This window comes from Aulonocara stuartgranti (genome assembly GCF_965226115.1).
Source record: "Aulonocara stuartgranti genome assembly, chromosome: 7".
In the NCBI taxonomy this organism is placed as follows: Eukaryota; Metazoa; Chordata; class Actinopteri; order Cichliformes; family Cichlidae; genus Aulonocara; species Aulonocara stuartgranti.
The window spans coordinates 1,122,062-1,138,221 of NC_138945.1; the positions used below are offsets into that span (position 1 = coordinate 1,122,062).

Here is a 16,160-nt window from a genome sequence, read left to right on the forward strand (position 1 = left end):
ATAAAGCTAGGAAAGCCCTGCTTTGGAGGCCTATCGGGGGTCCTGGCTGGGCGTGGGGCTCTCTGGAGGCCTGGGAATGGCGAGGAATCACCCAGGAGTAACTGAAAGACGTTTCTGGAGACAGAAAGGTTCCTGTCAGATCTACAGAGACCCTGAAAAGGCTAAACCATCTGTTCTCCTGCTACGGCTGATTGTTTTTTTTGTTTTCATCAGTAAAAACAATCAAACTACACATTAAAAAGCTGTGACGTTACCCACGCTGCACCTCCAAAGGCAGCAAACACCATTTTTCGCACAGACTCCTAATCTGCCTGTGCAAAAATGACTGAGTGGATTAGCTGCTGGCATTCATACCGCGGGGCTCCTCTCAGATCAGACTTTCTGCTCAACTGCCTCCAATGCCACACTTAATTAAAGGCGGCCAGGTGGCGAGACCTCCAGCAGCTGGAGAGAAAGAGGAGCCTGTTTCTGTGGAAATCCACCCTGAGAAGCTCTGGCTCCGGCACAGAGCTCCGCCAGCCGGGCTTTTCCCCAGCAGCAGGACAGAATCAAACCCGCCGTTCTGACGGAAACTTGGCCCGGGCGTCGCTCTCTACGCTACACGTCCCACACAGGCTGAATCCACGCCGCGGTGATTAACAGGCTGCCGGGCATCCTCTGTGAAGCACTGCGGGAGGAGGAAGACGAGGCTGGGAAAGCTAGCGTTGCCCCCACATCGGCCGGCATACTTTGCATCTATCTGTGATTTAAAGGTAAAACTAGGGCTGGGCGATATGGCCTAAAATCCATATCGTGATATAATTTGAAGCATAAGTGGTAACGATATATATCACGATATATTCTTTTCTTCTGTATAACGTATTTTCCACACTATAAGGCTTAAAATCCTCTAATTTTCTCAAAAATTGAAACTCTAACCGATTTGGGCAGAAATCTGTTAAAATGTTTTAGTACAGCTTTGGTAAGCTGCACTGCTTGATGGATTGTCAGAGCATTACGGCTGCCGTAGTGAGGAGCTTCGCGGAGTAATCTGGGTCCAAAACGCCGTCCTATTCAGGTCCCAAAGTCAAACGAACACTGAGAGTTAAAAACGGTTTAAATTCTTCCATCTTTAATAAAATGATCAGCGTTGCTGCTTTATCAGGTGTAACTATGAAGTTTAACATCCAGGCATCCATGAAAACAGAATTTATTACACTTAACGAGTTAGAAGTTAGCAGGAAGTTAGCAGAAGTTAGCTCGCTAGTTTTGCTAGTTACCTAAGCATGATGTAGCATGTTCTGACTGAGAGATTTCTGAAAACATTCAAACGTACAGCTCTGCTATCACTTCCAACATGAATGAAGACAGGAAACTAAACAGCAGATATATCTGACTGCTTTGTTTTGCTTAATGTGTCTTATATTCCCGTGCACCTTATGGTCCAAAAAATACGTATTTGACTTTTTTATTTGGCACACTGCAGTTTAATGTTGCAAAGCACCTCTTTTTAACTTCAGTGGATATTATACATGGTTATGCTCAGGATATGTCAGCCCATTTCTACTGGAAATGTTTTTTGGTTAAACTTTCAGCAAGGAATTTGCATTTTCACTGTTACATTTTTATAAAGCTTTAATGTACATAAAAACCAGCTTCTTGTTTAAGTGAAAATAAATGGAAGGTTTTTTCTTTTGTGCTAGTGAAGTTGTGGAGTTGTATGCTGTCTCGCATCAATTATATCGTCAGTTATATCGTTATCAAAAATGTTCAAATATATATCGTGACAAATATTTTTGGCCATATCGCCCTGCTCTAGTCTCCACTGAAGACATACTGAACAGAGGTGAGCATGGACATTCACACTCCAGGTGTAGGGATGGGTAGGTTCTGACATAAACGGTAGTAACCAGACCGAAAAGCAGCGCACATTTCGGTGCTTTATTTTGGTGCTTTTTTTCCCCGAGATGTCACACACTTTGGATTCTAGCCAATCATTTTACGTTTCCAAGCGTAGTAGGCGGGCCCAGGCACGTACGTTCTTTTAGAGCAGAGCTACAGATTAAAAATGCCCAAGGCGAAGTGGTCAAAGTCTGGCTGTACTTCACAGCAAAAGATGCAAACTCAGCAGCAACAAGTGCTTTAAGCTGATACTGTGCAAAGGCCGAGAAATGCGCCGTATGATAGCTTGCTGCGAGACCTCACAGCGAGCACATCTACTGCGGGTGTGGTGCCTGTTATCGACCCGGAGTTAGCAACATCCCCCAAAAACATGAAGAGGAGCGTCCTGGCCCGTAGCCCTGCCAGTGTAGCAGAAATGATGAGGATGATGATGCAGCAGCAGCCGTTCTTCTCTGCGTGAGTAGCTTAATGTTGTTCGTGTGTAATTTACGTTGAGTAGGCTAACCACGTTATCACATTAATGCATGTAAGGTGAACTAGCAAACATCATCATAGCTACATGCGGCTGTCTTCTTGTTTGATAGAGTGATACCATATATGCCCTATCCGATTGTTCAGTCTGACGTCACTAGCCGTGTCTGGGTCTAAACTCCGCTGCAGGTCCATATATCAAACGATCACTATGGCATTACTGAGAGTTAAAAACTGTCTAAAGTCTTTCATCTTTAATAAAATGATCAGCGTTCTGCTCTACCAGGTGTAACAATTGAGTTTAACATCCAGGCATCCATGAAAACGGAATTTATTACATTTAACGGAGTTAGAAGTTAGCAGGGAGTTAGCTCGCTAGCTTCTATCTAAATACAATATAGCATGTCCTGGCTGCGGGGTTTTGGAAACAAATTAAAACGTACAGCTCTGTTATCACTTCCAACATAAATGAAGACAGAAAACTAAACAGCAGTGACGATTGTAGGGTTACTGAAGTTGGGCTAGCTGGTATATAATGATGTGCTACGTGACCGCTAGCGACACAGCTATGTTAGCATAATATAAACAAGCTAACTTTTTTTCCACTCGATAAAAGTTAACGTGAGTGTTCTCGGTGGTCAGGAACAAATGTAATCGCATGGCAGGATGCTGTAAAAGGACCAAACTTCAGCCAGGAGAACAACTGAGATAATCCATCCACAATACGAGGTTAGTCATTCATATACTGCTGCATGGGCTGGGCTGTAGTTACATCCTAAGGTTTTAAAAACTGAGCTTAAATAAATGATTAGCGGTAATAAAAGCCGAAGGAGGTCAACAGGGATCACTGACTGTTTTAGGAGCTTTTTGAGATCAAATAGAAGAAAATACAAAACATTAAACATGTTAACAACACAAAAGCCATATTAAACGCAGACTACTTTAGACCCGGAAGTAGGATTCGTCGTGTCATCACTGAACAACCGGATAGCTGCAGAAAAGGCCATCATTGTTATCTTTTTACAAACAGCTAAACATGAGAGGTTTTAGGACAAAGTTTGTGTTTTCCATTGTTTAAGCATCGGTTCCAACCAAAGGAGGTATGTTGTATCAACAGAAAAGGCTAACTAGGTTACCATTTTTGCAGAAAAAAAAAAAGAGACTGCTAAAAATAAAAACATAAGAGATTTTTGGACAAAGTTTGTGTTCTCCATTCTTTAAGCACCGGTTCGAGCACCGTTTAAGCACCGGCACCGTTTCAAAAGTACCGGTTTGGCACCGGTACCGGATAAAACCTAAACGATACCCATCCCTATCCAAGTGTCCTAACAAGACACTTTCACAAGCACACAAAAAGCTGAACAGTGTGCTTTATTGTGTGAACTCATTATTGTGCAAAGTAAAACTGACTTAGTGATCATTCATATGTGTTCAGACTGACGGGGATTCAGCTCATAAATCATGACCCGGTGCTCTGCCAACAGCTGCCTTTATAAGATAGTTACTGGTATCAGTAACTCTGCCTCTGCATTCACATGCTGTCGCATCAATGCTGCACCACACAGCACCAAGTTTGACCGTCCAGTAAGAGAAAACGACAAAATCTGTCACTGACGTAAAACATTTTTTAATTAAGGTTTCATTTATTCAAGCCAAGTTACATTTGGCTTATAAAAATAAAATAAATGCACGTTTTGACCCCAAAAACAAAGACAAGCCAACTCTGATCGGTACTGATATCAGCACCCATGAGGACATCGGTCACAACATATTCAACATTAATCCCGATACTCAGTTTAGTCCAGATATTTTCCACTTTACGAGCTTTAAATGTTCTTATAGAACCCTCCTTGCACAATTATTAATGATTACACGGCCATTAAAGCAGGATTCAGGCGTCATTTATCTATAAGTGCTTCAGCTGTTTATTATCCTCTCCTCTGCATTTAAGAAACAAAAATGTCTGGCAGCAGTGTTGCCAACTCCTCAGTAAGGAAAATCGCTATTGGCGGTCCTAAAAGTCGCCAAATGACGTCATCGCCTAATTTGCATAATTGGTCATGCTAATGTAATTGTAACCTACACTGTTGGAGAGAGAAATAACATCGTGGAAGAGACAAAGTGAGTAAAAAACGTCCTAAATGCATTTAGAGTTTATTTAGAACTACAAATTAAATTTCTTTTAGTAATTATTGTTTTTTTTTAATGTCACAATTCCAACCCTGCTCCTTCACCCGGGCTTGGACCGGCAAAAGTGACCCGAAATTGGCGCTCTGGTGGAGTTACTTGGTGTGTCTGTGTTTATAAGTAGTTTTAAACCTTGTGATCCACAAAACAGCATAACAGTAAAGGAAGAACTGACTGCGTTACAGTCAGTGCGGGAGCAGCGGCTTCGCTCATGCGCGATTCATTTGCAGTTTGGGCGCACAGGTGTGAACGTCTCCTGCAGCTGGGGGAGGACTGTCCTCCGCCTGTGAGCGCTTTGGCACGGGCGAGGTGCCCACGGCAGCACCGCTGCCTGTTGAGAGTATGAGCGATCCGCGTTTTCACGTCAAAAAGTCGTCATAAATAAGTCTCCAATAACACCAGAAAAAGTCGCCAGATTTGTCGCTAGTCGCTTTTTTAGAAAAAAAGTCGGTAAGGGGGTCTGAAAACTCGCTAAATATAGCGACAAAGTCGCTAAGTTGGCAACACTGTCTGGCAGTCTGAAGACGCTATAAACAGAAGAAAAACTCCCATGCAGCTAACAGCCGGTTCATGTGAAGACACGGTGCAAACACCCAACCGTGGCTGCAGTGGAGCAAAGGGATTTACAGCCAGTGAAAACAGGTCAGACACTGAGGTGCTTACAGCAGACACACAGTGCTGAGGACACTGATGATGACGATAACACAAAGTGCTCCTGTGAGGGACAATCCACCTTATACTGACAGATGAAGCCACAGACAGAGTTCACTCAAAATCCTGAAATTCAAACTGAGGAACAGAAGCTCTTAAACATCTTTGAGCAGCGTGACGACACCATGTGGTTAAAAACACCTCGAGGCCAAAGGTTCAACCTCAAGCTAAACAAAACATCCCCAACACGAGACCGTGAGGGTGAGCGCACCGGTACAGGTCAGAGGTCAGCCCACGTGGTTCCAGCCCTGTTGCTGTCCACGCCTCATTTCTACCGATTGACATTATGGGTCCTAATACAGCGGCGCCGTGGCGAGCCGCAGCAGCTCCTGCTGTTTTTACATTTTTCTTGTTCTTTCTAATAATTTCACGTGTCGTCGTTTCCATGCTTTACAGCAGTTTGTTCCAACTCTGTCCATTAATCATTTTTCACATTTCCCTTTCTGATGTTAATGAGTCATTTGCTGTGTTTCTCTCATAATTTCCTCTCATTTTGAACAGTTTCCAGTCCTTTTAGATTAGTCATTGATTATTGTTCCTTTCATAATTTTCCTTGTAGTTTCCAACAATTTTCCACCTGCTTTCCAGTTATTTACTCAGTGTCTGTGTTGTTTTCTGTGGACAGTTTGGAAGGCTGACTCTGTTTGGCTGTTTGTTGACATGCTGCACACGGACGACCACGTTTCATGCACCCAAACTGTCTCTAAGATTAGACTCAGGACGGGTTTGTGACTCCTCCTTACTTACTTTGAAGAATCAAACATCTCTGAACCACACGTGCAAACCTTCATCGGTTTAGTCACAGTTCAGGTGATGAGGGTGAAGTGAGCAGCAGCGCCTCCTGGGCCTGATGCGACAACCGCCAGAAAACAAACTAAACACAGAACGGTTCACCTGCAGAGCTCTGTCATGCAACTGTCAGAGCCAGAAGTGGAAACACCCGCATCCTGTTTAACCGTTAACGTGTTCAAACATTACAGCGAAAAGTGGCTTCAGTGAGAAAATACACTTCATACTCGACATGCTTCCTCCCTGAGAGACAGACCTGTACTGCAGGCGCCTCAGCTGCTGCCCGTTTCTGGGTCTTTCTGTCCACGGTGGCGTCTTCTGTTTGGATGCCGAGCCGGCCTGAAGTCCGCTGATCGACTCAGACATTTAACACTACTGCCCTTCTTTCTCTTGGGCTGCTCTTTGGTTGCTTTCTCAGCATGTTTTGGGTCCTTGTTTACTGTGAAGCATCAGCTTATCAGGTCTGAGAGTAGCAACAGAGCAGTAACTGCCCTGCTCGAGATAACCAATGAGGACAGGGGTTACTAGAATAGGTCTGCATGTTAAATACACACTGAAAAAACAATAAAACTCCCACTTTCATGCTGTGGTCTAAGGGTTTTTCTCCCTAGATAACTTTAGCCACACACGGCTTACAAATTTCTACCTGACGGCTTTGACTTACGTCAACGGTGATTTTGTATAAATCAGGACTTTGGCTGTGAACAAACACAGTGGGAAAAGCCACTCGCTGTGGGCCAGCTGTGCATCATCGCACACTGAAATCTCACTTTTAACCAGGAAAAACTTGCAAAACAACCGTTATTGTAGTACATATATACAATTTAATGCTTTAAATAAGATATTATTTAATTTGCCTCGACAATGAATTCAATGGGGGTTTCCAATAGGGCATAGGCATAGACATTTTTGCAGGATATTTATATGCATAGGGTGCTAGGGCTGGGTATCGTCACTCATTTCTAGAATCGATTCGATCCACGATTTGATTCAATTCGATTCGATTTAAATCTGGGAAATTTTTCCTCAGACAGTCAGAAATATTATAATTCAGATCAGTACATTTATATATTTTTGTATCTATAAAAAGGAAGCTGACACTTTCCAGACTTTATCAAAGATGTGAGCGTCACAGTGAGGCCTTTGTGTCAAAGCAGCTGAAGATAAACACAGAAAAACATGAAGGAGATTTTCCTGTTCTGGGATTTTATAAAAGTATTCTGCAGTACATGAAAAACGAAAGAAAACCATTAATCAACACATGAACATTACCTCTGAAGTTACAGCGGTTTTATTAGAGACACAGCGTTTTGCATTTTGCTTAATTTTAAAAAGTTTACATTTGTTCAGAAGCCTGTTGAACGGCAGAAATTAGGTTTTCTTTTCAGAAGTGAGTAAAAGGGATAAAAACAGCCGCCGACAGCCTGTAAACAACGAGCGAATAATGAAGAAAACAGATTTTTAGACGGGAACTGTTCTTGAAGTACAGAGAGAGAGAGAGAGAGAGAGAGAGAGAGAGAGAGAGAGAGAGAGAGAGAGAGAGAGAGAGAGAGAGACTTTGCATCGAGAAAAAGTTGGTTTGATTTTGAACTAATCAAATGTGTGGGACTAGTTTGCTAGTTGTCACTATGATCACTAGTCAGCACTGGCCATTCTAGTCATTTCAAAAAGCAAAACGAGACCTCGGATGCAAGCAGTGGAAATCAGCTTCCTCCAACGTGTTAGCATAGGGTGAGGAGTTTGGTTATTCTCAAGCAGCTGCTACTCCTCCATATTGATGGGAGCCAGTTGAGGCTCTCAACTCTGGGGTAAGGCATTCCAGCTGGGCATGAGGAAGCCCCAGGGTAAACCTAGTAATGGAAGATGCCTGCCTAACCACCTAACACCTAACCACCATGGACTTCCACTGTGTGTGTTTTGTCCAGGTGTGCTTTCGCTGCACTGGCAGTGTGTCTGGGATCATTATCGTGCTGAAAATGAAGCAGCTGCTGATCAGATGTTCCCAGATGTTACTGCGGGGTGGATCAAACTCTGACGGTACTTTTCTACGGTCACAAACGGCACCGGCTGAACAGCAGGCCGAACCACGACAGAGCCTCCACCGTGTTTCACACACGGCTGCAGGCTCACTGTCGGACCTCTCTCCTGACCACCTCCGTACATACGGACCATGATTTGTATCTTTCGCTCCATCAGACCCATTTTCAGTCCAGTTCTTGTGTAACTTTCGTACCTCAGCCTTGCCTCCTGCTTTACTTCTTTAAGAATGGCTTCCTGAGAGCCGTCCTGCTACTGAGACCATTTCTGATGAAGCTTCAGTGAGCAGTAGATGATCAGCTGAAGGTCCAGATGCACCTCTCAGGGCCTGCACCAGGTCTTTGCTGGATCTGCCCCTCTTTCTTAAGAACAAGAGTTTTTAAAAAACGTTTTTTTGCTTCCACTTATCCAGTTTTCTCACATTCATTCACAGCGGTGGCTGTAGCTCAACCTTCTGATCACCTACTGATCGGAAGGTTGGTGGTTCAATCCTCGGCTCCTCCAGTCTGCATGTCAAGTATCCTTGGGCAAGATACTGACCCCAAGTTGTGTCTGATGCATCCATCGGCGTATGAATGTGTGTGTGTGTGTGTGTGTGTGTGTGTGTGTGTGTGTGTGTGTAGTTAGACAGCACTAAGTATAGAGAAAGTTCTTGTGAGAATGGGTGTGACTGGGAGAATGTGACATGTTGTATCGAGCGCTTTGAATAACTCCAGGAGAGTAGAAAAGTGCTCTACAAGAATCAGTCCATTTACGATTCCTAAGGAAACACCGCACACCACGCTGAGATGTGCAAAGTTTTCATAAATGCCATTATATGACAAACTGGTATCTTCGTCATAACAAAGAGCTTTAATTTGTAACTTAAAACATCTGAGTTATCTTTGCTCAGGCGTCTTATTTACACACACACACACACACACACACACACACACACACACACACACACACACACACAAAACACTGATTCACCCTTCCAGCCCTTTTATGCTTGAATGATTCAGAGTAGAAACGCTCAAAAAAACAAACAAAAACAAAACAATAACACAATAACAACAAAAAAGCACGACTCTGAAAATGGTCAGGTACAAGGACTGGATTTAAAAAGAGTGAAGTGAAAAAGCAGCTAATGTCCAAAGAAGAACTTTGCAAGACCTTCAGAAATCCCAGAGAACAATTTCTCAGTACGGACTGTGTTTTAAATTTTAAACCAAAGTCACCACGAGTTGAATAAATTCCAGATTCACACTTTTGGAAGTTGCTCCTTTCATGGACACGGACAGGAATCAGCACATGTTAAACTCGTGTTAAGGACACAAAAACAAAGGTGGCGAATTCACGCCTGTGAACACACATCAATAGATTAGAAGCCACGACCTCCTAATCTATTGATTTCCCCATCAGATTAACACACCTCCCATTAGTGTCAGTGTACTTACTACAAAGATAACGATGCAATGCCTGCTGTGCCCTTTTGTGTGTCTCCACACATGCAGGTGTTGCTTCAGAGCGAGATTAGAGCACTACAGTGAGTTCAGTCCAGCAGGTTAGCCCACATACAGTACATTTATAGGCCTGCAGTCACCGTCTAATGTTACACAGCCACAATAATGTGACATTTATCGTGCTGCAGCTGGAGGTTTAATTCACTCATGCCAACTACAACTTTTCTAGGAACTGTGCATCACAGTGACAAACAAAGCAGATCCAGGAAATCCATCTGAGGGGGTATTTACATCATGTGGCTAGCTTTCAAACATCGCCTTCGCTAGGACCTCCTGCACATTTGCATGTGTGTCGCTTTGGGGCAGCAAGTCGTACGGTTCTGGGTGTGTGAAGCTGGGTAAAAGAAGGATATGCGTGCTAGAACTAAACCCGGAGCCACCTGAGCTAACTGGTGCTAGCTCATGTTAGCTGGGTTTATCGGGAGCTCAGTTCGCTGCATGCTAGCACAAAGCTAACACCGCCCCACAGCGGCTTTAAAGCCCTGAAACTGTCACCAGCCACACTCTGGGGCATCAGGGCTTCACCTCCAGCACCGATTAACACGCAGGTACCGAGCACAGCTTAACTAGCTAATCCGAGGCCCACCGTGGCCCGCTGCAATGCTAGCGAGATCCATTATCGGACGCGGGCTACTTTCAGCCCAGCCAGGTAGAATTTAGCCTTCTCTGCTGAACTTTAAAACAATCATGACGGTCCGCAGCCCTCACAGCAGCCACTGAAGCTGGACCCAGCCACACCGACAGCACGCAGGACACACTCAGTGCGTGTAACGGGTAACCTGACGTCCTATTGGTCGCCTGGTGGACACAATTACCGATGCGGCGCTTTCAGCCTCCCCGCGATCCATTATCGGACAACCGTTGAACACCACCTCTCGTCGGGTGGTGTTTTCTCATTGACGGGGCAGCTTTTATTAAGCAGCAGGCTACAGTGTCTGACAGGACACCAGAGCTCTGATCTAAATCACTCATCAGGAGATAATGAAATACTGCAGAAGCTCAAAAACATCACAGCGATGCTTCAAAAGCTCTGTGCATCACAGGCAGCTCACTGCGAACAGTTTACCCCGTGACCGCGACGCAAACCGTTAAATATATCCGCAAATATGTCTGGCTTAATACGGAGGTTTTAATTTTTGCTGCTGGGTAAAGGCGAGGGTCAGGCGAGGACGTGTCCGATGATGGACGCATGCTTCCCGGTCTCTCCAGACAAAGACGGCAGTTAGCCTCCTGAGCTAACCCCCAGGATAGCTAGCAGGCTATCCCGCGTTTTAAAGAAGTGGATCCAAAACCCAGACAGGGTGCCCCTCCGAGGCCCCCACTTACCCCGATTGGAATCCCTGTCCGACCAATATTCATGTACACTCCATAGGTTGCGATAAATCCCGGTGAAACGATGAGGACAAGCTCCGAAAGCTGCTGGGCAAACAGGCGGACCAGTCAACGTGCTCCCAGCTCACTGGACCGCAGCCATCACACGGTCACATCCCGGAGAAAAGCGGAGAGCGGCTGCGAACGGCGACGTTTAACGGGCGCTTCTCCGCGCTGGCCGGGGGGACAGCTAGTTCCAGGCATTCCGTGAAGCACTGTGATATTCCCAGAGTTCCCACGTCGGCGATATTCCCACTAACAGAAGCACAGACAGCGGCAGACAGACAAACAGCACCGCGGGGCTAAATGGCTGTTGAGTACAATGCAGCCAAAGCCCGGACAGCTGGATCTGGACCTGGAGTCAGCGCATGCGCACACAACAGCCGTTTTAAGCTTTCATTCTTACACCTCAGGTTACAGTAAGCCATATTTTACTTCTTACACATTAATAATACTGTTATTAATATATTATCACACAGTAATTTTCTGAATCTGGGTTAAGTATCTTTTATAATTAAAACACACCTACACTAGCTCAGAGAGCAACTCCCACTGAAGGGCAGGGGCTACACTGAAACTTCATGAAACTTCATGAAACGTGTTTTATGATGTTCTTAACATGCTGCCATCAGCCTGCTTTGTGGAATTCTGCATGTTTTCATTGGTTATTTGTGCTGATGTCAACACCGGTAATATGTAAATCTGGTGTAGTATATGAATGTTTGTGTTATTGTGAAGCCACATAATGTTCTGAAATAATAATGTTGTAAAGCATTAAAACAAAAAGTTATTTTGTGTTTGGAGTTGATCCAGTGGAAACAAAAGTTTTTTCCCAATTCTTGTGAACCTGACCTTTGACCTATGACCATGACCATGACATAATAAAACAGTGTAGTGTGTTTTATTATCTTTACCTACATGATTGAAGGGAATTGGCTGAAATCTTTGGTAAAAATCTGAGTTCAAGATTTATTCATGCAGTGTGTGATTCTGAAAAACGTTATGGTGTTATTGTGATGACATGGGGCATCTACCATTACACAAAACTTGAAAATGACCTCTAACTGTGGGTGCTAGAGTGCTAACCCACCCTGCAGTAACATCTGGAAACATCTGATGTGCAGCAGCTTCATTTTCAGTATGACAGTGATCCCAAACACACTGCCAGTGCAGTGAAAGCATACTTAGATAAATACCCAGTGGAACACCATGAGAGCCAAGACCTCAGCATCACTGAAGCAGTGTGGGATCATCCTGACAGAGAACAGAACACAAGGCAGAAGCATCCAAAGAAGAACTTTGAATGTCCTTGAAGAAGCCTGGAGAACTGTTCCTGAAGATCCTCACAGAAAAGGTGTTCATGCCAAATATTGACTTTTAAGCTCGTTAGAATTGTACAAAGATATTGCAGTTTCATGTTTGCACAGGTGTCATTAAACCACTCCACCCATTTCTCATTTTCCTACAAAATAAAAGGAAATGAAGAATGATTCAAGACTTTAAACACCGAAGGACCTTCTCATCCCATGATGCATCACAAATCCCAGTATCCACAGTGAACGACTTCCAACCTTCTTGAGTTGAATTCTTTACAGAGCATATTAAAGGTTTTAGTTATTCAATTCAATTTTATTTATATAGCGCCAAATCACAACAGCAGTCGCCTCAAGGTGCTTTATATTGTACAGTAGATTGTACAACAATAGATTCAGAGAAAACCCAACAATCATATGACCCCCTATATAAGCAGCACTTTGGCGACAGTGGGAAGGAAAAACTCCCTTTTAACAGGAAAAAACCTCCGGCAGAACCAGGCTCAGGGAGGGGCGGGGCCATCTGCTGTGATTGGTTGGGGTGAGAGAAGGAAGACAGGATAAAGACATGCTGTGGAAGAGAGACAGAGATTAATAACAGATATGATTCAATGCAGAGAGGTCTGTTAATACATAGTGACTGAAGAAGAAACACCCAGTGCATCATGGGAATCCCCGGCAGCCTACGTCTATTGCAGCATAACTAAGGGAGGATTCAGGGTCACCTGGTCCAGCCCTAACTATATGCTTTAGCAAAAAGGAAAGTTTGAAGCCTAATCTTGAAAGTAGAGATAGTGTCTGTCTCCTGAATCCAAACTGGAAGCTGGTTCCACAGAAGAGGGGCCTGAAAACTGAAGGCTCTGCCTCCCATTCTACTTTTAAATACTCTAGGAACAACAAGTAGGCCTGCAGAGCGAGAGCGAAGTGCTCTAATAGGGTGATATGGTACTACAAGGTCATTAAGATAAGATGGGCCTGATTATTTAAGACCTTGTATGTGAGGAGCAGGATTTTGAATTCTGGATTTAACAGGAAGCCAAAACAGGAGAAATCTGCTCTCTCTTTCTAGTCCCTGTCAGGACTCTTGCTGCAGCATTTTGGATCAGCTGAAGGCTTTTCAGTGAGTTTTTTGGACTTCCTGATAATAATGAATTACAGTCGTCCAGCCTGGAAGTAATAAATGCATGAACTAGTTTTTCAGCGTCACTCTGAGACAGGATATTTCTAACTTTAGAGATGTTGCACAAATGGAAGTAAGCAGTCTTACATATTTGTTTAAAGACATAAAGACCTGGATGGCCGCTAACTTTCTGCTTCTTAATTCAGATCAAACTGAGGTTATTGTACTCGGCCCTGAAAAGCTTAGAAATATGGTATCTAACCAGATTCTTACTCTGGATGGCATTACCTTGGCCTCCAGTAACGCTGTGAGGAACCTTGGAGTCATTTTTGACCAGGACATGTCCTTCAACGCACATATTAAGACATTCCTGCAGTTTAACTCATTGGTGTGTGTTATCTGGCTTCATGGACAGATAGAGCTGGGTGTCATCAGCATAGCAGTGTAAATGTATGCTATGTCTTCTAATGATGCTGCCTAAGGGAAGCATGTATAATGTAAACAGAATTGGTCCTAGCACTGAACCCTGTGGAACTCCATAATTAACCTCAGTGTGTGAAGAGGACTCTCCATTTACATGCACAAACTGGAGTCTATTAGATGGATATGATATAAACCACTGCAGTGCAGTACCTGTAATACCTACAGCATGTTCTAATCGCTCTAATAGGATATTATGGTCGACAGTATCGAATGCTGCACTGAGGTCTAGCAGGACAAGCACAGAGATGAGTCCACTGTCAGAGGCCATAAGAAGATCATTTGTAACCTTCACTAAAGCTGTTTCTGTGCTGTGATGAGCTCTGAAACCTGACTGAAACTCTTCAGATAAGCCTCTGCAGATGTGCAGTTATGAACACTGCTATTCACCAGATCAACAGTAAAGCGGCTGCTTAGGTGGATTCTTCAGTTCAGCTGCACATTCTTTGTTTCATACTTCCAGAAGCTCCCTGTTGATCTGTGCTGGTTGATGGTTCAAACAACTACAGACATGTTTGAAATGACAGTGGACACCTTTTAGGAGAGCTGTTAGAAACCTGGCAGACCTGGAAGTGGCCATAACAAGGGAAAAAAAGGAAAACTGGAAAAACACACAAATACTTCAAACAAATACTTCAGTTGCTCCTGAACCACAAGGTAAACTTATTGGCGCTCAACAGTTATTTAGCATCAATTATTTAGTTGTTTTGATTATTCGTTTGCAGTTTTGTCGTTGATAACAGCGGCAAATTGTTCATATTTGAGTCCACAGATTCACCTCACCTGGCACGCATCAGACTAAATAAAGGGCGAGAAAAAAAAACTGCTTCCGCATCCTTCTGCCCCTCGGCGGGGTGTTTGGAGTGTGTGGGAAGACGTGATTGATGAGTTAATCACGTGCCACCTGAAATTAGACTGTGAATCAATCAGGATTATGTTTGCGTGGTGATTCGGAGTGACAGTCTGCCAGCGTGGCGAATTAGAAGTAGAGTGAACAGATAAAGCCCGTGGAGCTGATACGGAGCTCTGCGGGGGCTTCGTGAGGGAAACTCCAAACCAAATCCATCCATCGTGAAGGCTGAGTGAAAACAGGTGGCCGTAAGCTCCACTGTAAGAGGCACTTTCATAAAGTCGTCGATTTTCTTGTCAGACTTGTTGATAATAAACCTGCTGCTCCTCCTTACAAAGCTTCAGCTCCTTAAAAAGGCCTCTTCCTACACAAGTGACGCTGCAGCAGAGTTAACTGCACCGTTATGTTCTCACAGATTTGAGAAGAGCATCAGCTACGGCGGCTGTGAAATAGATGACTGAGGTTCTGGTTTCATAGCAGCCGCACCAGCCAAGAAACACAATCCTCTTCAGAGGCAGAGCGCTGGCCGGTGCACACTTTCCCCCTTCAGCTTAACTGGAGCTGACGGCTCAATAAAAGGAGAGAGCTGTTTGTCTGCCGTCATTATTTCCGTGCTGTCTCTGGGCTGCAGTCCACGGAGGGATCCACATTATCTCCTCAGAGTTTAAACTCCAGCTCTGCTCATGCTTTACATCCCGATCTGCTCGCGGCTGTGCAGCAGGTTTCTAAAGCTGACCGCTGAGAGAAACAGGTGAATGGAAGGGAAACTTATTAAAGCCCGGAGCTAAGAGGCCAGGAGGCATTTCTCTGACCAGCAGGGGTCGCTCCAAACACTCAGATGGGCTGCAGAAGTTAAAGGTGAACCAAACCGTGCACTGTGGAGAGTCCCAGGAAGTCTGGATCCAGTGAAGCCACAATTGCGCGCTTCCTGTTGTAAAGCAGCCAAAAGGACCTCCAGTCCTCTGTGTTTGCATCATCAAAGATGCAGAACTACCTGTGACTGAGCCCCTGGCCTGGATGTTCTTTACGGCTCTAAACGTCGGGAACAGTGCCGCTGGATTATCTAACCGGGGTGGTGGTTCCCCTCTTTAAGAAGAAGAACACAGGTCAGCCAGGCTGTCAGAGCTGTGGTCACTTGTGGTCAGCTCAGTATCAGAGAGACTTGAGTCTGTGTGGGAGCCAAAGGCGCTGCTATTCAGGGCTGCTGTTCGTCATCATGTCCTAATTTCTGAGGACAGAATTTCTCGGTGCAGGGTGAAAGGTGTCGGGCTTGGTGATCTCAGGGTCTGCTTTTTACAGATGATCTGGTCTTTCTGGCTTCATCAAGTGATGACCGCAAGCTTGGGTGGGTTGAAGACGTGTGTGCAGGGGTGAGGACAGTAACCACCATTTCTGAGGTCATGCTTGGTTCTGAGAGAGAAGGATGGGCAGCTCGTGTTGGGGAT

At 44.5% G+C, this 16,160-nt stretch overlaps 1 protein-coding gene and 1 long non-coding RNA gene across 6 annotated transcripts in view; both read right to left on the minus strand.

Annotated features, from left to right (window-relative positions):
* The window catches only part of znf609a (zinc finger protein 609a), a 32,094-nt gene extending 20,438 nt beyond the window's left edge, over positions 1–11,656 (minus strand). For 2 of the 3 annotated variants that reach the window (XM_082540126.1, XM_082540125.1), the window contains exon 1: positions 10,908–11,656. The gene's annotated coding sequence lies outside the window, so the exon portion shown is untranslated. The remainder of the gene's footprint in view (positions 1–10,907) is intronic. The other variant, XM_082540127.1, reaches the window with a different exon arrangement.
* Positions 1–16,160, minus strand: part of LOC309710582 — a 75,677-nt gene that overhangs the window by 23,979 nt on the left and 35,538 nt on the right. The gene's annotated exons all lie outside the window — the stretch shown is intronic.